The sequence below is a fragment of the Colobus angolensis genome, unplaced genomic scaffold (genome assembly GCF_000951035.1).
Source record: "Colobus angolensis palliatus isolate OR3802 unplaced genomic scaffold, Cang.pa_1.0 Scaffold360, whole genome shotgun sequence".
NCBI lineage: Eukaryota > Metazoa > Chordata > Mammalia > Primates > Cercopithecidae > Colobus > Colobus angolensis.
The window spans coordinates 2,080,683-2,105,457 of record NW_012116933.1 but is presented as its reverse complement, the minus strand read 5'-3'; the positions used below and the strand labels follow the sequence as shown (position 1 = coordinate 2,105,457).

General features: G+C 36.0%; 1 protein-coding gene across 3 annotated transcripts in view; it reads right to left on the bottom strand.

Moving 5' to 3' along the window:
• Window positions 1-24,775, bottom strand: part of NRIP1 (nuclear receptor interacting protein 1) — a 107,076-nt gene that overhangs the window by 32,065 nt on the left and 50,236 nt on the right. Inside the window, exon 3 of one of the 3 annotated variants that reach the window (XM_011953427.1) lies at window positions 22,441-22,563. The exons of 1 other annotated variant lie outside the window; for it this stretch is intronic. The gene's annotated coding sequence lies outside the window, so the exon portion shown is untranslated. Of the gene's footprint in view, window positions 1-10,242; window positions 10,434-22,440; window positions 22,564-24,775 lie in introns of those variants that run through there. One more of the 3 variants, XM_011953430.1, reaches the window with a different exon arrangement.

The window sequence follows — 24,775 nt, the reverse complement described above, 5'->3', positions numbered from 1 at the left end:
CCCCCACCAGGCCTCCCAAAGTGCTGGGATTATCGGCGTGAGCCACCAACCCCAGCACAGTCTACATTTGAAATAAATCACAGAAGCAAGGATACCATACCACTTAAACAATATAACTACCAATTCAGTGTGAGTGAATTTTGTAGTTTACAACATATTGATGAAAACCGTTAAGTGTCTACGTTCTGTTTACATAAGAGAATACTATTCAAGCTTTTAAAATAAAAAACCTAAAACTATTCCCCTCACCCCCCAAAAAGTCTAACTATAAAGATGGGTTTGCTACAAAATAATTAGCAAAACTGATTTACCAAGTAAGATGTCCTCCCTCTCACTGCCCCCCCCAAAATACGTATACTATAGGACTGCTCCTAGGAAGTGACACAAGTGGAAGAAAAAATACTCTTTCAATATGCTAAAAACATCTACAGTGCACTAAAAATCAGTCCCTAAATTTGGCAATACATTTCTTCCAAATATGTTATTCAATAACATAAACATTAGGAAGTAGAACTGGCTGTCCCATATGTTCAGAATAAAAGGGTTAAGTGGAGTCCTGCATAACTAGCAAAGTGGAAGAACAGATGGTAAGATTAAGACATACACATACAAACATTAAAATCTAAATATCAGAACCAAATAAAAATTTACCTTGTATCTCTACTTTTAACTATATAATAAAAAATGGTCATTGGATAGCTGATACATATCCAATCTCAGCAAAATTATGACTGAGAAAGGGATGAAAATGGTTACACCTTAAAATATCTGTTCAATAATCTGTTTTTAGTTATCAAAAAAATGTTGACATGAAAGGCACTTCTACAACTGCAAAGGGAAACCTTGTATTTTGCATGGCTATGTAGTTATACCTTTGTGTTATCAGTGGTGAGTATGGAGATAAAAGATGATCACACATAACCAACTAAAATCGAGACCAGTAATGACAAAAAAAATTCAGGGCTGAGAAGCTTCCTATACTTGACTTCATAAACTATTTTACTGTATTGGTTACTCAGAGGACTAGATACCACTCCAATCCACAAACTGTCAACCTCAACAACTTAAATGTACGAGTCAGATTTTCCACAGTTCACTTCTGAAAGATCTTCATTGATACAAAATCCCTTCCATATTCATATCTAAAAGATACCATGAGCCTTAAAAACAGTAACACTGGGGCTCATCCATTTGCTATGTAACCTCGCTTAAATGTGTCGGAGCCTCAGTTTGACATGTATAACAATGTATTTAATGGAGCAGTTGTGAAAATTAAAGATGACAACGTCAGCCTTGGCAACACAGCAAGACCCTATCTCTATAAAAATTAAAAAAAAAAAATAGCTGGGCACGGTGGCATGTGCCTGTGGTCCCTGCTTCTCGGAAGGCTGACACGAGAGGATCGCTTAATCCCAGGAAGTTGAGGCTGCAGTGAGATGACATCACGCCACTGTACTCCAGCCTGGGCAACAGAGAAAGATATGTCTCAAAAAAAAAAAAAAAAATGACAATGTACATACAACATTCAATCCAACAAAGGAGGTCCTCAAGAAATGTTAATTTACCTTTTTCCTTCTTTGTATTACCTATATCTACAGTAGACATAGATCATGATTGATATAATTATTTTAATATAATCTTATATTAGGCAAAATCTATCCTTCCAAAATCAAGCACTATAGTGGAAACTAAAGTAATTAGTACTACTTTGAAAATGTTTTGATACTCAAGTATCTTAAACAATTTTCTGTATAATACCACGTACCAAGTATCTGGTATTTCTAATTCCTGACAGATTCTGACATCTACAGTTGGATCATGTATTTATATACTTTACTATGCCTTAGTACTTTCAATCATATGACACTGCTTAGTCACAATAAGCCTACTGATTCCTCTATTCTATTGTTTATAAAACCATCCATTAAAGGCAAATTGCAAGATTTTTTTTGGGGGGGGGGCGTGGGGGCACAGACTGAGTCTTGCTCTATCACCCAGGCTGGAGTGCAGTGGCACAATCTCAGCTCACTGCAACCTCCACCTCCTGAGTTCAAGTGATTCTCGTGCCTCAGCCTCTCGAGTAGCTGGGATTACAGGGGTGCACCACCGCACCTGGCTAATTTTTGTATTTTTAGTAGAGACAGGGTTTCGCCATGTTGGCCAGGCTGGTCTTGAATGCCTGACCTCAAGTGATCCGCCTGCCTCAGCCTCCCAGAGTGCTGGGATTACATGCAAATTGCAAGATTTTTATGCTATACAGAGAGCCTTCTTGAGCACTATCTAAACTTTTTATTATTTTCATTTAAGTAGAGAAAATAAAGCTATTAGCCTACTGAAAAGGATCAGCCTTCTGAGTGATATGACATGGATCAACTTTAATTTCACTCAAGAAACGTAATTTTTTTAAAATAGAAATTTTCATTGGAATTTCAAATGAACTTTGCTTTTTACAGTGAAAAACACTGTTGTCAACTGCAAACAATATACAACAGGCATTTTGTGAAGATATTTCGTTTCAAAGATACCTAAAAAAGTGGATAGCACACTGAAGCTAGGAGTACCAGCCTTAAAGTCAGAGGGTGAGGCTTTGAATCTTAGGTTCAGGCAGAAACATTTCTGAAATTCTAGGGATAATATTAACTATTTAACAGGGCTGTAAAAAAAAAAAAATTAAAGCACTTAACATTGTGTCTGCTGTCCTCTAAGTACTCAACAAGTTCAAGTATTCTATAGCAAACAAATTTTATTTTTCCCTCTGAAGTAAAAGCAAAATCCTATACTCACCTGCCTTGTATTTTATCAGTACTACAAAATAAATCCAAAACCTTTTACCATCACTCAATAGTGTAAGTAACAATAAAAACCCCAAAGACTAATAATTATTCCAATTTCATACACATTAAATGATGGTATTGCAAATATAGCTTCTGATCCAAATAAAACAAATGGAAAATGTTAACTCACATTCACACAGACAGACAACCACATACATACTAAATAAAAGGAGTAACCAGATAAGCAGAAATCACAAGACATATGTCAAAGATCTGAGTTTTAGCCTAGAGACTGTCATTTGCTACCAGTATTAACCTTGGCAGCTTGCATTTAATTACTTTAAGTCTCAGTTTCTTCATTTACAAAAGAGGGAGAAAGTGTCCTACTGCAGAGAATAGTTGGGAAGATTACAGGCTGGAATGTATGAGATGGTTTCTTAAATCTGGGATACAAGGCCTCCTGAGAAATGTACATGTAGGCCTATGGGATCTGAGATTGTCAGTAGCTTCCCATAAATCATCAATTACTTGAACCACAAAATATTATGAAATGTAGGTTTGTCAAAATGCTTCAAAATCTTTAAAGCTATAAATGATTTTAAAGTCATGTTAAACTTCCATGAATTACAGTGTTCTGGGAGAATGAAAGATTTAATTCTGTAAGAATTTTAATATTTCATAAATATGGAAGAAAGAATTCTTATATATGTAAAACTAAACCACTGTCTATACCTACAGCCTAGGAAATTTTGTCAAACAAGACTGAGAAACTCACTGGTGATTAGAGAGACTATTTTTAATGTAAATTTGTCTGACAACTGTTGTGATAACTGGTTTAGCGCACTCTCTCTGTGTGTGTGTGTGTGTGTGTGTGTGTGTGTGTGTGTGTGTGTGTATTACTGTACTCACTTCCTAACTGGCCCTCCTCCAACATATTTTCCACACTGCAGCCAATGTTCTTTGTAAAAGGTAAATCTCTTGGCTAAAAACTTATAATAGTTTTCTATTTCATTTAAGAATAAAGTCTGAATTCCTTTCTATGGTTTGGAAGACTCTGCATCAACCGGCTCCAGTGCATCTGACCAATGTTATTTCACATCATTTAGTCCTTTGCTCATTCATTACACTCCAGCCAGGCGATGTCCAACAGAAATGTAATGGGAGCTACCAATATAACTTTAAATTTTCTAGTAGCCACACTTTTACAAAGTTGAAAAAAGGTAAAATTAATTTGAGTACATTTTATTCAACTCAACATACCATGGTATCAATATTAAATCACTATAAAATTCTTAAGATACTTTATATTATTTTTGTAGTACTAAGTCCTTCCTCCAAGTTGGGGCGTATTTTATGCTTACAAACTACCTCCATTCAGAAAAGCTACATGTGGCTTATGGCTTGTAGCTTCTTCATTGGACCGTACAGCTCTAGCTACACAGACTTCTCTGGATCCCAGAACACCAACATTGCTCTCTGGTCTTTGGCATCTGTGTGTGTGGTTCTCTTTCTTGAGAAAGTTCTTTCTGGCTTTCTTATGGCTGGCTCCTTTGTCTCCTTCTCCAAACTCAGCTTAAATATCACCCGCTAAGATAAGTCTTTCCCAATGACTTCAGGCAAACCGTCTCCCCATTTCTTCCCTAGCAGAATACCTCAGAGATCACAGTTGTCTTAGGACTTCTCTCATTCTGTCATTTTTTGTGCTTGCTTTCCTTGCTTTTTAAATATTTGTTTATCTCCTGTTTTCCACCACTAGACTGTAACTATTGCTCCATGAGAACAAGGACAACTTTTATTCTGTTCACCATGGGCACATCTGAGATACTGAATTTTTGCTAAATATAATAATTGCATGCCATTACTCTTAGTTGCTGTCTGACCATATCTATACATAATATTCAGAAACAACTGGGAGCATAATATACACACAAGAAAACAACAAATATATATACAATTATTTAAGTTATAAGCCAAATAAAGATACTTACAAGATATAATTGAAAAATTCTTATTTTCAAGTAAGATGCTTTTATAAAGATAAAAAATCACTTTATTAAAAATTACAAGTACTATCCAATAAAAAATAAAACTTTACTTAAACTCAAATCAAATCATAAGGCATTTCGAATATTTCTCCCTTTCCTGCCTTCCTGAGAAAGGTACTGTGTTAATTGCTATTCATTTGGCATTCACACTTATGAAGTCAGATCACCCCAGTCTCCTACAGATCTACAAAAAATCTTTGATTGCCAAGAAATTTTTACAATTAAAGGGAGAAAAAGGTCAGGAAAGATAAAGTTTGGTTAAGATTTAAACAAATTAAATTTTACCTTATCTGCTCTTAACTCTCATTTTCCAAATCATTTATTATACTTCTAAACCGAGATTCACGGTTCCTTCAGACACATTATACTTTCAAGTGGAGAGGTGATCACTGACAATTATGCAGTTTTTGATACATATTTTAATAAATTCAGTACAAATAAAAGTCACATAACCGATCATGACAAAAAATATACACTTTGGGAGAGGAAAAAACATGACTAAAGTCACAGACCAGGTTAAAATCTGAGAATAAATTAATAAGTAAAAAATAGAAATAAATGGATGGATACAGCTCCCATATTATGGTTACCTAGTCAAGTCATCTGTTATTAACAGCAGGATAAAAAAATATATCAGTAGAGGACTCGGCAAACTTACACGTAGACACATAAACCCACAAAAATAATCATTATATATATTATTTATATTATCCTTGAATATATATAAATATATTTATGTGTACACATTTATATATATCTACACAATTTATCTATAATTTGTATATACTCCAGGTATTATACATTTGTCTCCTCATTTAATCCTCATAACCTAGAGAGGAAGACACTAAAATATTCCCCATTTTGCAGATGGGGAAACTGTGGTGTAGAGAGGTAAAATAATTTGCTTGCAAACTTTGCCCAACTGTTGAACTAAAGAACCAGGCCTGGAGATTTATTTTCCAGTAACTGGAGGGAAAGGGTTAGAAACAGTTTAACCACCATCCCTATGACTTGTAAGCTTATAAACTTAATTTTGAGCATGAGACAGCCATGGCTCCAAACTACACCGCTACTGTCTAGTAGTTTCTCCAGTATCTCTATGTTTGGTCAATTTGGCTTTCTGATCATGTCTTTAGTTCCTTGTTCATTTCTCTACTGGAAATAAAATCAAGTCATGAATGTAGCCCATGTGGATGAAGACCTGACCCACCTATAGCTAAGTCTGTCAGCACCGGGAACTAGGCATGTAATTTTTGGATGGACCTTCTCAGTCTTTAACTTGAATATTTACCTGACATGTACTGCTGGGACCTATCTGCAAACCCCAGCTCCAACCCCACGAGTCTAATCTCTCCATGAACAATCTGAATTAGAATATTTCTTGAATTTCTTGAAAAGTCAGCATTTAATCATCACTGAAGGAGGCAAGCATTGCCCTTTGGTGGCCTCCACATAGCAAGAGTCTCAACTGGCTGCCTTCCTCTGCAAAGTCATGACTATATTATTAGAGAAAACACTGCCACAGATACCAAATATCAACAGACTATATAATGTGTTTGTGACTGTGCTACGGTTGACCCTTGAACAACACCGGCTTGCACTGTGTGGGTCTACTTACAAGCAAATTTTCTTCCATCTCTGCCAATCGTGAGACAGCAAGACCAACTCCTTCGCCTACTTAATGTGAAGATGATGAGGATAAAGCCTTTATTATGATCTACTTCCACTTGGCAAAGAGTAAATATATTTTCTTTTCCTTACGGTTTTCTTCACGACATCTTCTTTCTAGGCTAACTTTATTATAAGAATACAGTATATAATACATATAACATATAAAATACATGTTAATCAACTGTTTTAATGTTATTGGTGAGGCTTCTGGTCAACAGTAGGCTATTAGTAGTTAAGTTTTGAGGAAGTCAAAAGTTAGATGCAAGTGTTTTAACCACACAGCGGCTGGAGACTCCTAATCCCTACATTGTTCAAGGGTCAACTGTATTCACAAGTTTATTTCAATATGAAACTCTCTGAGAAAGAGAGAGAGAAAGAGAGAGAGAGAGAGACGCAGGTTCTTGCTCTGTTTTCCAGGCTGGAGGGCAGTGATTCAATCACAGCCCACCCACAACCTTGGGCTCAAGCAATCCTCTCACCTCAACCTCCCAAGTAGCTAGTTAATTTTTAAATTTTTAGTAGTGATAGGGTCTTACTATGGTTGCCCAGACAGATCTTGAACTCCTAGGCTCAAGCAATCCTCCTACCTCAGCCTCCCAAACTGCTGGGCTTACAGGGGCCTTGAGTCACTGTGCCTGGCCACTAATTTTGCGGAAAGTTTCCTTCTCAATTTTTGACACTTTACTGTGGCTACAGGAATAAAATGTGGCTACATAAACATAACAATTACTATTTCAGAAGCATAAAATTGAACAAAGAGTTGATACCATGTTAAAAAAAAAATCACTTTTTTAAAAGCTAGATGATTTGTGTTTTAGCCCTGGCTCAGGTCCTAAGCAGTTTTACAACAGTGGCTAAGTAGGAACTTGCCTAAAGCCCAGTGTTCTCATCAGTTAAATGAACTCTTTATAATAATTCCTAAGGTTCCTACTGCTCAAGAACTCCATTCCAAGCCTAGCTAACACTGGATACCAAATACCACTGCATGCTCATTTACTGAACTTAGGGATGTGTCACCCACATAAAGTTGTTCTCATGAATGTCTTCCATCTCATGGCTTAAATTAATAGTCATAATAACATATCAAATGTTTGTTTTCTCTGTAATTTAATGGACCTAGATATATCTGACTAAAATTAACAGGTAATTTTCTTGGATGTTTAAAACAATTTGTTGATATTGGTTAAGAAGCATAACGTACCTAAACTGACAAGATGAAACTCTTAAGAATTAGATTTCACAGCTGAACAAAATTCAATAACACAGTAGATCTGCATATGAGGGAAAAGAGCAGAGGCAACTTGAGGTGAAGAACTCGAAGCACACATTTGGAAGAAGTACACTTTACGACTCAGTCACTTGAATTACTCTGACTGGAAAACAATTCCATAAACACCATTCAGAGGTTGGTTCTAAAACATTGAATTCCTGTGCCTTCAATACCTAGAGTACTTTCAAAAGAGCAACTGATATAAAACCTCACTACAATGAGCGGTGCACAAACTGAAACCATAAATAGCCAAGAGAGAAGAAAACAATCTAACAGGGTGGGTGAGAAGGGAGGGCGGTTGAGTATTCCTTATTCATGTGTTTAACAAATATTTATTAAGCAGTTATTATGTTCCAGGTGCAGTGTTAAGCATTGTGGATACTTTGGTAAACAAAATATAGTCCTTTCCCATTAAAACAATCTTCCACTCCATCAAAAAATAAATAAATAAGAAAAGGAACGGCCGGGCGCGGTGGCTCAAGCCTGTAATCCCAGCACTTTGGGAGGCCGGGACGGGATCACGAGGTCAGGATATCGAGACCATCCTGGCTAACACGGTGAAACCCCGTCTCTACTAAAAATACAAAAAAACTAGCCGGGCGAGGTGGAGGGCGCCTGTAGTTCCAGTTACTCGGAAGGCTGAGGCAGGAGAATGGCGTAAACCCAGGAGGAGGAGCTTGCAGTGAGCTGACATCTGGCCACTGCACTCCAGCCTGGGCGACAGAGGTCTAAAAATTTTTTAAAAATTAAAAAAAAAAAAGGAAAATATCAATTTTCTCGACTTGGTATCCTCTTTTAACTTCCCCATCTTACTTGGCTAATTATTAACCATGTGCATGCCATGTATTTCTTTTGAGAAAGTGAAAGATTCTAAAATCTTCAAAATTGGTAAAGTAATTACAAAATCAAAAACTATAAGTAAAAGGAGTTTAAGAGAATGTTTTATTCTGAAAAATAAAATATTCTGATTTCTAGTTCTATAGTTTACATTTCCTCTACAATTTCTGATATGTTTTTTCAATAAGAAAAAAACCCACAAAACTAGGTGTACAAAAATACAGTACAAATAATTTTGATGCCTATATCCAATTGAAACAAAATTTAATAGTCTGAATTGTGTGAGGCAGTTCAAAAGTTCTTTGAAAACATCCCCTTTATAGATAATATGACCTCAAATAGTTCATTTTAATCAATGTTTTATGTCACAGAGTGATATATTTATTATTGACAGGGGCTTAAAACTGCTTCTTCACTTGGTCATTTTCTACAAAAGTATCTGCAAGCCAGTCTAGACCAATGTCTATAGCTTGTGATTATACAGATCTGTACCGGAATGTCTTCAGGACGTATAATTACTATACACAGCACACTTATTCACACATTTACATGGAAGTGAAATGTAATCTAAAAAATGTAAAGCTATATACCAGTTTCAAGAATACAAAAGTAAACAAAAGGAAACAACTTTCATTTCATCAGTGTATTAGTATGAGGTACTTTGCTTCCTCTCTCTCCTAAATCAAGTGTTCTGATTGTAATCAAGGATCAGAATGGGGACAGAAGAGGGAAAAGGGCACCTGCTGTTCACATGTGGCAAGAGGCTTGGACAAGAGGAATTTCTTTTCTCCCCTAGCAGTACAGATTTATATACAACTGAAAAAGTGCAGCTATGACCACATTTTAAGAATGCCTAAAAATGCCCCGGGGTCCAATTCCAATCACACATATTTTAATCACTTGATAAAATGTTAAAGCATTTATTCCTTTCATATGAAGTAATTCTAAATATCCCAAACTGCACACCACAAGTCTCTATCTGAATAACATTCACAGAATAAAAAAAAAAAAAAAACTATAAGAAATGTGCAATTTCCTTTTCTACAACATAATAAACCATACAATGTTTACGCAAATCAAGCTAGCAAAAGAATAAGGTAAACACCACATTTCTTAATTTCCTTAATGTAGCTGAAAGGTGGTATAGTGGCCACTCCGCCTCTTTTCTTTTTTGAACGAAAATCTCTTTCCTGTCCTCTGCAACATGTTATGGAGGACCTTTAAGAATATAATGTACTGAAGCACAATTTAAAATAATTTACAATAATTTTCCAAACTATGTCCATAACCACCTCCACAACTGCTCCCACCTGATGGTTAAAATCTTACAGTATTAGCTTGAATTTCATCTCTGCCTCACATGTTTCAAGCAGGGAAGCAGATTTAGTGCCTCAGAACACTTTACAGGGTTTCATTATCAATCAGGTTATGTTCCCAGTGACGCTTTCAGTAAAATTATCTCATTCGAATGAACTCTCTCAGACTGAAGTAAACACAGCTGTAGCCCACTGCTCTCACATACTCTCCATTCATTTATTTCCTTTTTCTTTACTTAGACTTACAGCACGTGCCATAGAAAGAGTGCATGTTAAATATTCCTGGAGTGTCACAATATGTAATACAATAAAACAGATTACAGCCCTACCTTTCTTTCACAGCAGTGGTGCCAAGCACAGGTACACCGGAGCAATCAATTTGTTCTGCAGACAGTAAGGCTTTCATAGAATACTAATGTAAAATCTCTTTTCTTTCTCCTTTGCCTTGACTCCCCAATGCCCAGGTCCCGACCAATACAAGGAGGAGGGCGGTATGTCTTCTGCTGAGATAACCACAACTACTAATCAAGTATACGTGTACAAGGGCACAGGATTAAACCTCCACCAAGCTTGAGTCAGGGTTTGAGAGCAGCTAAACACATGCACAGCATGGTCAAAATGAAACACACACACGCGCCCGCACACACACACGTGCCATGAAAATACAGATGTGTCTACTTCGGTGAACTAATTCATCACACTTTACCATGCCTCGTTTTTTTTTTTTTTATCTCAGGGGCATAAAATTACCTCCTGTTGAACTGAGGACTTAGATTCAAGTGCCCAACAATGTTTTTCCAGAAATGAGAACCATGATCAGTCCTCTTTGTATTCAACTGTTAACCATTTTTAAAACTAGGCATTTTTCTTAATTGTACATCCAGTGCCGTTTTACATGAATTTATCATTTCCGGTATTAACACAGGGTTAACGGACTCGGCATGGATTCTGAAGATTTTACACTTAACAATATATTGTAATAGCTCAAGTCGACTTTCTCAAGAAAAGCATGTGCATTACCAGTAACAAGACATACAACAGATTTTCATGTATCCGAAGTATTTATATTATGAATAATCCTAAGCTATTTGAAAAATATTTTCAGGTCTCAAAAATTATTTAAAAAGTACCTTCAACACTTCATAATTATGGCCTCACGGTGGTATGGCTGACCTTATAAATCTAGAGTTCTGGGGTTCTTTTCAATTACACATTTTCACTCGGCTTATTTTTCTTTTATTCAAAATATGAAAAGCTATGCCAATCATTGAGTAGGGGAACGACAGACGTTGTTAAATATTTTTTAACAACATACATTGCCACATTTTAATTTGCCCACCTTAATTTTCAAACAACTCTTGAAAAGTATTGATAGGGGGCTGCAAACTAAGCAAAAATTAAGAACAAAACACTCTAAATACTGAAGAAACTTACTAGGAGGCATCCTACGCCAATTCTATTTTCATGTAAACAATTGTTCTAACACCTGCTAAAATACATGTGTCTCCTTTTGCACTTTTTCTATTTCTTAAAAAAAAATCAGTACGAACAATTAAGAAATACTAGGGACTCAATGAAAAGTATTGCAATAACGTTTAATCGATACTGATGCATTTGTCCTTGACACACTGACCATGTCATCAGGCTACTGTCATGTGATATCATGTCATTTCTCCACCTGGCTCATGACCTTGTCCTCTAAATGACCTAACGCTTCCCTCAAGTAGCAGGAGGCCCCTCCCCGCTGTCTCAGCAAGGTCGAACGGGTCAGCGTGTCCTCATCTATAATCCACCACCATTTGTCAGCAGGGAGGCTGGAGGAGGCAGGCTTGCTACAAGGGGAGAATGCCCAATTAGGCAGCTGTCACACAAAGCAGAGGCTGCAAAATTATCCCCTGTCAAAAGAAAGAGCAGCTGCGGGTGCCAATTACAGCAACCTTTCAACCCTTTAGGTACTGGAAACTACACAGAAGTAAATGAAGAACAATTAGTGATAACAAATCGATGAATTAGGACAGTAAATTAGAAATTACTAGCAGGTGAGCTTGGGTCATACATGACATTTAGGGCACACCAGACTCCAGGCAAGGGCAGCATGCTATGAATCACACTAACCATTTCCTTGCATATAGATTTCCCCTCCAATACTTTCTTTTTGCAAACCTGAAATCTTTAAAATACCCTGACTTAAAACTATGTATTTTCATGGACCCCAAAAATTGTTTCTCAATAGGAGAAAAATCCTTCAGAATAATAAGTCTAGTTCATTCTAACTTGTTCTTACACAGTCCATCATGTTATCCCCTCAAACAAATTTCTTCAGTGCGGCCCACAAATCCAAAATATCAGTTTAAATCATCACACTTAAAATATTGTACTTGTCCTGATTCTACTTCAGTCAAAAAGCAACTGGGTATAAATTCTGAGAAAACTGTTTTGCTAATATCATAATGTTGAAGGTAACTTTCTGTACACAATGTCATTTTGTGGACAAAAAAATAACTGCCACGTGTGCTTCTATACACAATACACATAAAGAAAATATCAACCACAAAATTACTCTCTTAGATTGTTCTGCTCCAATCCGGCAGAGGTGATACACATTTGCTCTCAAGCACAGAAAGCCAATGCACTTGGACTTTGTCCAACTAATTTAGTTGGTAGTTAACATTCGCAGGCAGCGAAGGAGGAACATGGGGAAACAAGCCCCAAGAACGGGAGCAGATCCAATATGGCTACTGAGTGTTCATGGACATGGTCTCATGGTGCCTGAAAATGTCATGCGTGTTCAGAAACAACTTTCTTAAAGTTCATTTTTAACTAAGATTACTTTTTTTCCATAGGGAAAAAAAAACGGTCTTCCTATACCAACTCTTTGAAAGCTGAGAAACCTGAATGATATGTGCTGTTATTTCTAAAGAGGCAGGAGAAAATTGCTCAACTAGACTTCTAAATCACAAATGGATAAAAGTGAGAAAGAGAGAAGGTGAGGCAATAAAGCAGCACTTTACTCACCCACCTCCAACACATTATAAATAAATCACAGTTACCAGAGGGAAAAGCGTGTAATTCCTAGTTCCTAAGTCAAGCCATTTGATAATGCTTCTAGGAGATAGATGTCATGGGGAGAAAACATCACCATTAAAAGTTTATCTGAGAATTTGATTTATAAATTATATTTCATCATTTTAAAACTGGGCATTTATAAATTCTCTGAAGTTTAGAATGCAACCCTCTGAAGTCAGACATATGGAATTCAAAGCAATGACAAGTAGATAGGAATGAAGGAGTTAATGCCTTTAGAATTCAGCTTCCATCATACATGGGGGACTATCTCTTTAAATAATTTAAATCCTCTCCATCAACTACAAAGCTGTTTTGAAGCCATTTAGCTTTGTTCTTTACATGTGTTCTAATTAAGAAATGACCTTGTCATCACACACACCAGAAATCCGGGATTATTTCCTACAGCAAAAATTCACAGAGCCCCCCAAAAGAGAAAAAGGGTGGGTGAAAAAGACTTCTTCCTCAGTTCCTCACTAAAGGAAGTTGTTGGTTGGTTGAACGCTGAGGCAGTTTCACCGCATAATTTTTTTTGTTGCTGTTGAATGTCACAGGGCGGGTTAGTGTGACCTTGAGCTGCATCAGCAGCACAGCAAGGGTCGAGATGCCTGCAGGCGCCCTTGTACTGGATTTGCAAGACAAAAACCTTCAAACTGGCTGAAGGACATCTTAAATCTCTTCAAAGGTTTTCCGAACTAATCTGGGCTGCTCTTAGCAGGATCTGTGCCAGTGTGAGAAGCAAAATTAAAAACAAGGTCTTTGACAGGATGTTGTCTCCTCTTAACCCTTCCCAAGCAGAAGAGAACAAACCACCAGCATTCTGGAGAGAGGGTTTACCTAGAAGCATTCTTTCATAACAAATTATGTAAGCAGACAATCACAAAGAATGGGGCAGCTATTAGTTCCCAAAAGTAAATAACCCCTCCATTGTGCTTATTAAAGAATTCAGGTCGAATTCTTTCTTGACTATATTTCAGTGTAGCGAATGTAAAACTTGAAGCTCTATTTGTATCTTTCACATTTTAAGACTAAAAAATATTTCCATCAATATTTATCTCTAGAATTTTCATTTTTCAAAAAAAAAACACATGGTTTTAGTTGGTTAAGTCACAAACTTCATGCATATTGCATATAGCTTACTAAGATTACAGGGAAGAAAAATTACATTATAGCATGTTTACTAAATTTCTTATTCCCAACGTGATGAATTCATTCTTAAGACAGGAAAAAAATCATTAGAATAGTGAAAGTGACACAAGTAAAATAAGGTAAGGTAATCTCGGTCTTGTTATAAAAACATCAGCATGACATTTGATGTTTTAGCATTACCAGTGCATGGGCCAAAAGAGAAAGTATTAATGCCAGTAGAGGGTGTTTGATTCCTCCCTGGCAATGCTCTCGAAATTCAATTTAGTAGCTAAAGTAGGCAAATTTTTAAATCATTACTCTGGAACAACAAAAGGAAAAAGATGAATAAAATAGTCCTGGCTCTCAAGAAATAAATAGTCTGGTGGAACAAAGAGCTGTAATGCTTAAATCGCAACATATCCTAGAATCAGTGTGTCTCCATCTATAATATGCTGGTTTGTCATCATCAGATATAAGGTATGTCATGATTAGTTCTAAAGAGTATTTAGTGTAAGTATTCCGTGTAAGTACAGAATTTAATAAGGTCTAAGAGGTTGCAAATTATTACCTTTTAAAAAAACAGACTAAATAAATTCAAGATAACTTGGGTAATAACCACACTTTCACTAACTTGGATTCAGGTATGTTTTCCTAAACAGGACAGGAAAAGGACAGAGTAATAATACCTCATGAGTAAATAAGACCCGAGAGGGCACAGCGCTGGTGATTTTCTTTCTTAGCCTCTATGCCAAAGGAGAGAGAGTATATACTGTGTTAAATGCAATGACCGAAATATTTAAAAAGTGCTCTGTGAACACAGATAGGTTGTAACTAGGTTTTTTGGTTCATACGTGCACGTGCAGGTGGTGGTCAGTGATGGTTAAAAACTGAGTAAGGGCTAGCCAGGCAGAAGAGAACGGCAGCCATTCTAGGGTCCAGAAATAGCACTCAAAGGCAAAGAAGAGCTGAGTGTGACACAGGAAGCGTGGTAGTCCAATGGGAGTGGAGATTAGGCTGGAAATGCAACTGGGACCAAGGACTTTGAATCAAGGCCATGCCAAGAAGCTGGCCTTTATCTGGTGGGTTTCCTTACAAGCAATGGTATTATGAAAAGCATATTAGAAAAACAAAACCAGAAGCTATGGAGTTGTTGACAGCTTGGAGGGAAGAAGAAACTGTAGATCAGTCAGTGCACTGCCATGGCCAAAATAAGGTAAAGGCAGGAGAATTGAAGAAAGAGACAGCTCTGGAAACAATGAAGTCCGCTTTGACTATTTAGAAAGCAATTTGTTTAACATAAACAGTGCTATAAATAACACCCTATGGGGTGTTATTTCATAGCAACTTCATTAAATCAAAGATAAAAACGATAAAAATAATTACTATATCTCAAGCCTAGGTCTGATAAACACTGTGCTAAAAAATGATTTCTATAAAGTTTCAAAAAAGTCGTAATTCTTATAGGGGTGCTTTAAAGAGTCAGAATCAGATCCTGTTTGAAATCTGAATTCTGTACATTCCAACTATCAAGCTTCATTAAGTATTAGGTAAGGGTTTTGCTTACTAAGACAGTAACATGTAACTTTTCAGAACAGTGTGAGAGCGTATTTCCCTTGGCTGTAAGACAGAGATGTCCGACTTAAATTATAATGTGGTTCTTGGAGCTAAGCGTTCTATCCAACACTAATGAGAAAAAAAATTAACTCAGCAAACATTTATTGAGTACTGACTATGTTTAAGACACAGAATTAAAAAATAAAAACTACCCAATATTCTATCAGCTTCATGTTTTTAGATGATCACTCATAATGATATCAAGTCCCCAAATTCCAGTTTGCATGACATCATCACACTAAAAAGACTATGAGTAAAAAGCAAATGAAGCTGTCAGTAAATCAAGTGTCGGAACTAGCAGCCATCTTGGTATTCCCATCCAGCTGAAAGGTACACAACGCATTCCCAGAACTCTCAGGGAAGACCCAGTACCAATGTAATTTGAAGAGAGTCGTCAAATACTGTAGAGACTGACTGTCCCGCTAAAACCTCAGAAAGAATTTAACAGCGTATCAGCCAAGGTAAGAGGGCAGGGAGTAAAACAGAACAGGAGTCACCAGGGCCAAGTAAATATCTGCCAGAGAGCAGACTGTACTCTCAGAAAAGGACCGCCAGCATCAGGGATCAGGTTGAGGCAAGTGGAGGGGAAGGTCACGCAAAGGAGAGAAGGAAAGACTTGAGGGGAAGCCTAGTCAATCCTGCAAAATAACACATCAACTTCATTTTGTGAAATTATTTTTTTAAATGACCAAACCTCTGAAACCTCTGGAGTTGGGTGAATCACCACAGAAGTATTAGAAGGTACACAAACCATAAAAAGGACTTGACAGTCAGGGTTATTGACAGGACACAACTAAGAATGACCTTACTGAGTATCCACAAATAAAATGACTTCTCCTTGAGTAAGCATCTCTGTCTTATAGCTGCCAAGCCAACGCTGGCAATAAGTTCCAGCACATTCTAGGTCTAGACATTAATAGAAAAGTGGGTAATATGATATGCCGTGCAGTTATTAAAAAAAAAAAAACTTATTAATCTACAAACACAAAAGCAAGGTTAACATTACTGGAATAGAAAAACAGAAGATTCTGTTCGCAATTAGACAAGTTAATTGCCATAATACAGCAGTTCTCAAAGGGTGGTCCAAGGATACCAGGGGTCCCCATGACCCATTCAGGAGGCACACGAGGTAAAGACTACTTTCATAATACTAAATGTTATCTGGTTTTTGGTATCATTACTTCATAAGTGTACAGTAGAGTTGTCTAGAGGCTATATACATGGAGTGTATCCTTGTGTAACTCTTGTCTCAAGTTTTTTCTCAGTTTAAATTTCTAATATGATAAACATCAGTTGATATGAATCTCATAAATAAAAGCTCTCTTGGGTCCCTGATAATATAAGAATATAAAGGTGTCCTGAGGCCAGGTGCGCTGGCTCACGCCTATAATCCCAGCACTTTGGGACGCTGAGGTGGGCGAATCACGAGGTTGGGAGATTGAGACCATCCTGGCTAATATGGAGAAACTCCGTCGCTACTAAAAATACAAAACATTAGCCAGGTGTGGTGGCAGGTGCCTGTAGTTCCAGCTACTCGGAAGGATGAGGCAGAAGAATGGTGTGAACCCGGGAGGCGGAGCTTGAAGTGAGCTGAGACTCCACCACTGCACTCCAGCCTGGGCGACACAGCGAGACTTCGTATAGGGAAAAAAAAAAAAAAAAAACAGTGTCCTGAAAGCAAAAAGTTTGAGAGCTGCTGCTAGTAATAGTTAAAAAAATGCAATGCTGCTTTTCTTCAAACATAATCTCTTCTTTCTAATTTCAGGAATTTCCACTATAATTATGGCAAATAAATATGGTTCTCTGTGCAGAATGTCCCTAAGACCAAGATGAGGAAAGAAAAGAAAGAACTTTCTAAAAAGATGAGTAGACTAAGGAGGATATGAAAAATCTCCAATCTCTGCAGTCTCTATTATTCTGAATTTACCATACAAGAAGTAACAAATGTACAAATATTTATAAAGAAGCTGCTATGTTGTTAAGAGCTGAAGTTACAAGGATAATGAAGTGATAAACCAGCCCTTAGTGGGCTCACAATCTCATCAGGAAAAAACAGAATCAACAACATCGTGAGATACTACTAAAAAAAAGGCATGGACAAAGTGGAGAAAGCACTGAAAGACATGATTTTTGGGAGAAGACTGAGTTATAAGGCAGGGAACACCGTTTTTAGTGAAGGTGCTCCACAGAGGCTGCATATGAACTGACTCTAGGGACAATCAAGGCTTTCCCAACAGGAAAAGAAGCTTCAGTATTCTTTAGAAAGTAGGAGGACCATCAGCCCAGTCCAGGAAGCACAATGGCACAGAGTATGTTCTAGAAACTTTAAGTAATCCCCTCCAAGAATAAAAATTGCCAGTAATGACAAACGTTTATAGAACATGACAAAATAATTTGATGGCATGTTCTATAAGTTACAGATAATTAAATTTAATGATGAAGGGTGTGGACTTAGATTTTGTAGTCTTTTAAAAAACTTCTAATCTGTCATAGAAGCTTTTCTAAAAGACAATATAAGTGGGTTATGAAAAAAAATAAAATGGAAACAAATTATTGGCCTTTACTGCAGATATTTTGAGAAGCACTAGCTTGGAGGATGGGCTACAAGATGGCAGGTGGGGAGGGGGTGCAGAGAGGGGCAGCAACAGCAGGAGACAAAGCTTCAAGCTAGAAGCTTACATAGACTTTACTGTGAACATTTTTTTAATAAATAAATGCAAAAAGGAAGCAAATGAGGTGTGAAAATTACTCATATATCTCTAATCCAGAATGAAGAAGTTCTAGTTATCTAAATAAAATGCATAAGCTCTGATGTTAGAATCAAACAATTTTCAGATATGCAAACCACTGGCCACACTGTTGAAGGGCAAATGTAGCAGAGAATCAAGGAGACTATCAGGTTTACAACAGTTTATTTCAGTGAAAAAAGATCTGAAGAAGAGAAAGTAAGAGGAGAAAAAGTGTATTGACAGTTTGTTCAACACTTTTAAAATTATTTTGATTACTTCACTTGAAACCTTTCATGGAAGAGAAAAAAAAATTCTGAGTTGATATGGAGGCTTAGACTACAGGAATTTTATAAAATCTAAGTTGATATGGAGGCTTCACATAGAGCGACTTTATAAAATCTGAGTTGATATGGAGGCTTAGTCTAGTAGTGATCTTTCTCCCCAAACAACGTAAGTTATATCAATTAAGATACTAAGTAAAAGACTTAAAGAAAAGTCAATTCTTTAAAGATATGAAATTTTTAAAAAAGTTAATTATATTAATGTTTCCCATAGTAACAATAAGCTAGGATTAAGGAAGATCTATTACTTTTCCATGTTTGTTATGCTATTGCAGTTGCTACATGATGTTTGATCAGACAAGTAACACAAGCAAGCTGGAGTTTCAGGAAGACCTGGTGGCTGTGAAAGACTGGAGCAAGGACGTCAGTGAAGAGACCAGCACAAGGGCTCCAGATGAGAAATGGTAAGACTCTGAAGTAAGATGGTTGGCTGTAAGAAAGGGAATTAAGAGTGGATGGAAGCAACGCTGGAAACTAACAATGATTCATTTGAGCCAAGCATACAGATTTTCTTACCAGGGTTATCCACAAGGCCAGGAAAACACTAGTGAGAAGGACAAATTGGTTTACGGCAATTAATTCCACCTAAGACAACTTACCTACATTATAAATTGATCTTTATTTCACCAGTATCATGTTCCTACTAAAAATCTGGTGTGAAAGTTTAAAGACATTTTACAAAGACTTATTTCTTAAACAAATTAAAAAAAATGCCTTTGAGGAATATTTTATGAAGTTGGAAAGGCATTCCATGTACACAATTAGCCTACTTTACCAACCTTGTAACCCAACTCATCAGTACTGGCCCTTTTTTAAAAACAATTTTACATACATACTTTCTGTCTGACGTGAAAGTTTTAAACTCAAGACATCTATTCTACTAAAATAGTTGTCAAAAATTTAATCAAACTAGAAAAAAAGTACAATAGAGAACTCTTCCTAGTGGAAAATCGTGACATATAACAATAAAAATTCCGTTAGAGAAAATAGTATATTCAAGTGTTTAAGCTAAATTGATTTACGGTCATTCAGTTAACACTACCCAAGATATTTCCTGTTTTGGTATTAGCAATTTCTATCAAAATTAGCTAATAAATACTAGACACTGAGATAAACAGCACAGAAAGTATTTAAAGTCCTATAAAATATAATAAAGAGTGAATTAATTTTGTTAGTTACTCCATATGATGTTGTATCTCTTCCAAAAGAAGGAGCTAACAAAAGGGCAAGAGAAACATGGCCTAAGACACTAAAAGGTTTTTTAAACACTTCATTCTTTATTTAGTTTGCAATATTCAATTAATTACATCCCTTTTCCTCCCAACCATTATCTTTGAGCTTTCAGTAAAAAAATATTACTATACTTAAAAATATAACATGAGTGTTTTGCAGGGTATGACAAACTATAGTAAAAACCTCATAAAACATTAGTTTAGAATCCTCAACTTGTCAAATACTCATCTCCTGAGATATACCAGATCCTCCTTTTGGAGACACAGTCCACTGGGTTAATGAAAGGCTTATTGAAAAGACATTCTATACTTTGACCCAACATCTCCCAAGCTTATTTGACCATGGTCTGTTTGTTCAAAAGGAAAATCTATTTAAAATAACACATTTTAGAAAAAACACATTTGACATAATCATCTTTAAAATCTAAAAACATTTAAAAATATGTGAAAGGAATATAGAAAATCACTACTAGTAACTTGTTTTTATAAATTTTTAGTTTTCAAAGTTCTTCACCATACATTATAACGTCTTTTTTTTTTGAGACGGAGCCTTTCTCTGTCACCCAGGCTGGAGTACAGTGGCACAATCTTGGCTCACTGCAACCCCAACTGCTGAGTTAAGCGATTATCCTGCCTCAGCCTCCTGAGTAACTGGGACTACAGGTGCGTGCCACCATGCCCGGCTAATATCTGTATTTTTAGTAGAGACAGGGTTTCACCATATTGGTCAGGCTGGTCTTGAACTCCTGACCTCATGATCTGCCCACCTCAGCCTCCCAAAGTGTGGGGATTACAGGCATGAGTCACCATGCCTGGCCGTCTTTATTTTTTAATCTGGAAGAAAAATCTAAATTTGACAATTTTCTAAGAACTCATTGGCTGTGAATATTTACCAGACGGCTACCTATAATTTACTCATCCAACTCTTAGTTGGATCCAGTGAGCATTGCTTATCCTTCCGGTTACGTGGTAAAACAAAGGTGTTGAAAATTAAGAACAACAACAAACCAATTATATCTTGGGGGGGGGGTGGTCACAGGAATATGCATGATTATAATGTTAATTTTAACAAAATTAGAAGTTCAGAAGTGGGGTTCAATATCAACTGTTTCATCAAATGTAAAAGCAGATTTCAAACTACCAACCAGTAATTAATACCTAATTATATCTGAATAACAATTTTAGTATTTACAAATAATTGCCCCGTTGATTTCAAATTCCAATTTAGAGGTGAAACAATGTATGAATATATGAAAAGCGACTTGCAACCAAATAATTATTAGTAATTTTATGCAGTCTTTTAAAAAATAATGTTTTAAAGATTTTCTTGATGAAATTACAAGAAAAGCTAAGCATTTAAGTGGGTGATTAAAATAACTTCATTACTAGGTTTTCTGAACATTATCAGAAGAGTGAAGAAAAAGCAGTTAGGATTATCCTTGTGACAACCATATGAGGCCTACAGGTAAAGAGCAAATTTGGCTCAAAGTTGCCGTTCCACTTTGGAAACACTGTGGTCAGCTAAACATGGTGAATTTCAGTACATTGTATCTGCTCTCTCTCTCTGACCAGTTTTTCAGTTAGCTAGATGAAACTGAACTATTCACAACTGATTATGAGCACAATAATCAATCATTATGCCTTCATCTAGTTCACCTGGATTTCTCCTTCCCAGAAATAAGCAGCATAAGGTCCACGAGCTTAAGACATGACAAATTCATTTAGGTTGTAGCTATACTAGAAAACAGGAATGTTAATCCAAGTAGAATTAACCACCCACTCATCGTCTTTTTTGTTGCTCTGCTCACCTACTTGTGTTAATTTAATCCAATTACTTTATCATTTCTCAGAAATGCTAATAATGCTCTTTCTTTTGTAAGAGGAATTTTACGTAATTCCCAAAGTAATCACTGGCCTCTACTATAATAAACACACAATAATCAAACATGCTTTCTATCTGTCCTCAAAATGGTAATTAACTTTTTATCTGAAATCTGGGATTGCTATTTTAGGATTTGTATTAACTGTCCATTTTCTCTGGTTTTTGATCAATCAGATTAAGTATTATCAACAAAAATACTATTTCTTCTTTCAAGCTTCCCAGTTCTTCTCTCTAGAAGTAATCTACATACTGAATTCTCAAGAATATTTTTCTCCATTTCTCTTATGGCATTTAACTTCTTTTACTGTTTGATTACATTATTTATCTACATTTATTCTTTCCATATAAGTTCCTTAAAGGAAGGACTGTATCTCATTCATTTTTTAAACCACATTGCCTGATGAAATAACTTGCACAGATGAAGCACATAGTACACATTTTGAATTATAAACTAATTTATAACTGAGAAAGAATTGTCTGAAATATATTAAAGTCATAATGATTAAGCCTTAAGAACTCAGGAAAAAAATATTCTCACCGTCTGTCTCCAAGCTCTGAGCCTCTGCTTTCTGAGAAAGAAAACTGAGAAGGTTGTTGAAAAGTAGCTCTGATGTCATCCGGAGTCTTCAGATTCCCCGTCCTCCTTCAGTCAAGAATGCATCTTAACAAGAGGGAAAAGATAGTTTCGCATCTATTCCAAACCAGATTCTGGAACACCTTTTCATGAAGTTCAACTTAGCCCATTACCTTTTCTTGTTCAAGTTCGATGCAAAAGTAGTCATTTGACAGAAAATATCAATTGTTTATGAATGCTGGTTCATTAACAGAAAGCAATAGATCTTTGCTTTCCAGATAATAATCGATAAAAGTAGCTGCTTCAACAAAATAAGTTGTGAAAAAGGTTTATAGTTGCTAGGATGTGTTTATTACCCTTGGTTAATTTTGAATTTCTTAGTGTGCCGTGCTAAATTAATTTACGTACAAAAAATATTATAAATCCTCCTAAAGGTGTATTTCTTAAAAAAAAAAAAAAAAGAGTAGCTATAATTTTTCTTATATGGAACTTTTTCAGTTTCGAAATACGAAGTATGTAATCTTTGCAGCAAAAAAAAATTGGTAATAAATATCAAATGCCCTATATCCATAAAAAGATTTACACAACATGTCCACAGCAGATTGATTTTTAATAGTCAAAAACAGGAAACAACTGGAATGCCCATCATCAACAGGTGAATGATCATATGGTATATCCCTACAATATAATTTTATTGCTCAGTATCAAAACAGAATACACACACACATATGGAAAATAAACAAGGATGAATCTCAAAATAATTACCCTGAGTGCAAGAAGCCAGACAAAAAGAAACATATTTTGTATGATTCCATTTGGGTGAAATTCCAGAAAATGCAAATTCATCTATTGTGAAAAAAAATAGATCAGTGGGGTTGCCTGGGGATGAAGGATGCCAAAGGGAGGGATTACAACGAAATGTTATCTTAATTGTGATGATGGTTTCACAGGTATACACATACGTCAAAACTTGTCGAATTGTATCTTAAATATGTGCAGTTTATTATTCATCAACTATACCTTGATAAAACTGTAACAAAAATTAAATGCCTTAACATGTTACATGTCCCTCGATGCAGCAATCCCATGTCTAAGATTTATCCTAAATTTAAAAAATCATGGAGGATAGGTGTAAATATTTAGCCGTAAGGATGTTCAAAATACGTACTATTATATTTGTGCAGTGCATTGTATACAGCCATAAAATGTCAAAATGAAAAAATTAGAAATAGTTAAATAAACTACAGTATATTACATCATGGAATATTATGTAGTCATTAAATATTATACAAGAAAATTAAATTATATGAAATTATATACTATATTAAGTGATAAAAACAGGAAACATTATTTCAGCATAACTGAATTTTTGTTTTAAACAAAAGTAAATGCAGTAATTATTTCTGCATTTAGAGGTAATTATTATTTTTTCTTTTTGATTTTCTAATTTCTCTACAGTAAATACGTACATATTACTTTTTTAACAAACAACAAAAATAAAATGAGCAAATAGGAAAAAACTAAAATTGTCCACTCCCTAATACAAGTACAAAACTCCTAAGAGGCAGTACACATGACAGATGTCGTTCTGAGCTATCACACAGCCACCAGCGGCACCCTACCAAATAGCTGTGGGAAAGGGACAGGTCTGACACATAAAAGGGAGCATCACTAAGTGAGCAATGCTTTATCAGTTACAAAATGCTATCATGGACATGACTGTATTTGATTTTCACAACTCAGTGAAATCAGCAGAGATTTCATTTTACAGAGGAGCAACACATAGTGAGCAGGGCTGGTTAAGTCATATGCCCCAAATTATAAACCTTGGACTCAATCAAACTTTGACTATAAATTCAGATAGGAATTGTACGAAGAGTCAGAAACAATCACTTGCCCTGATTATATATACCTAGAAGGATGTGATCACACATCAACTTAACAATAGCCATATTTGCAATTACATGAGTACTCCTATTAGAACGTGGTAGGGACCTTGGGAATTTCTTAAGTCTCCAATCCCCAATCTCTGAAGCAATACTCAAGGCACGCCCATCTTCCCGTTATCAACATTATCTACCAATGCACTGAAATTCCAGTAGAATTTAATTGTTCAGTTTTCAATTACCTTTTTTCCTTCTTGACAAAAAGATTATAATCTTTTATTTTAAAGTTGGAACAATAAAGTAACCATAACTATATTTAAGAAAGCTGGCCAGGCATGGTGGCTCACACCTGTAATCCCAGCACTTTGGGAGGCTGAGGCGGGCAGATCACGAGGTCAGGAGATCAAGACCAT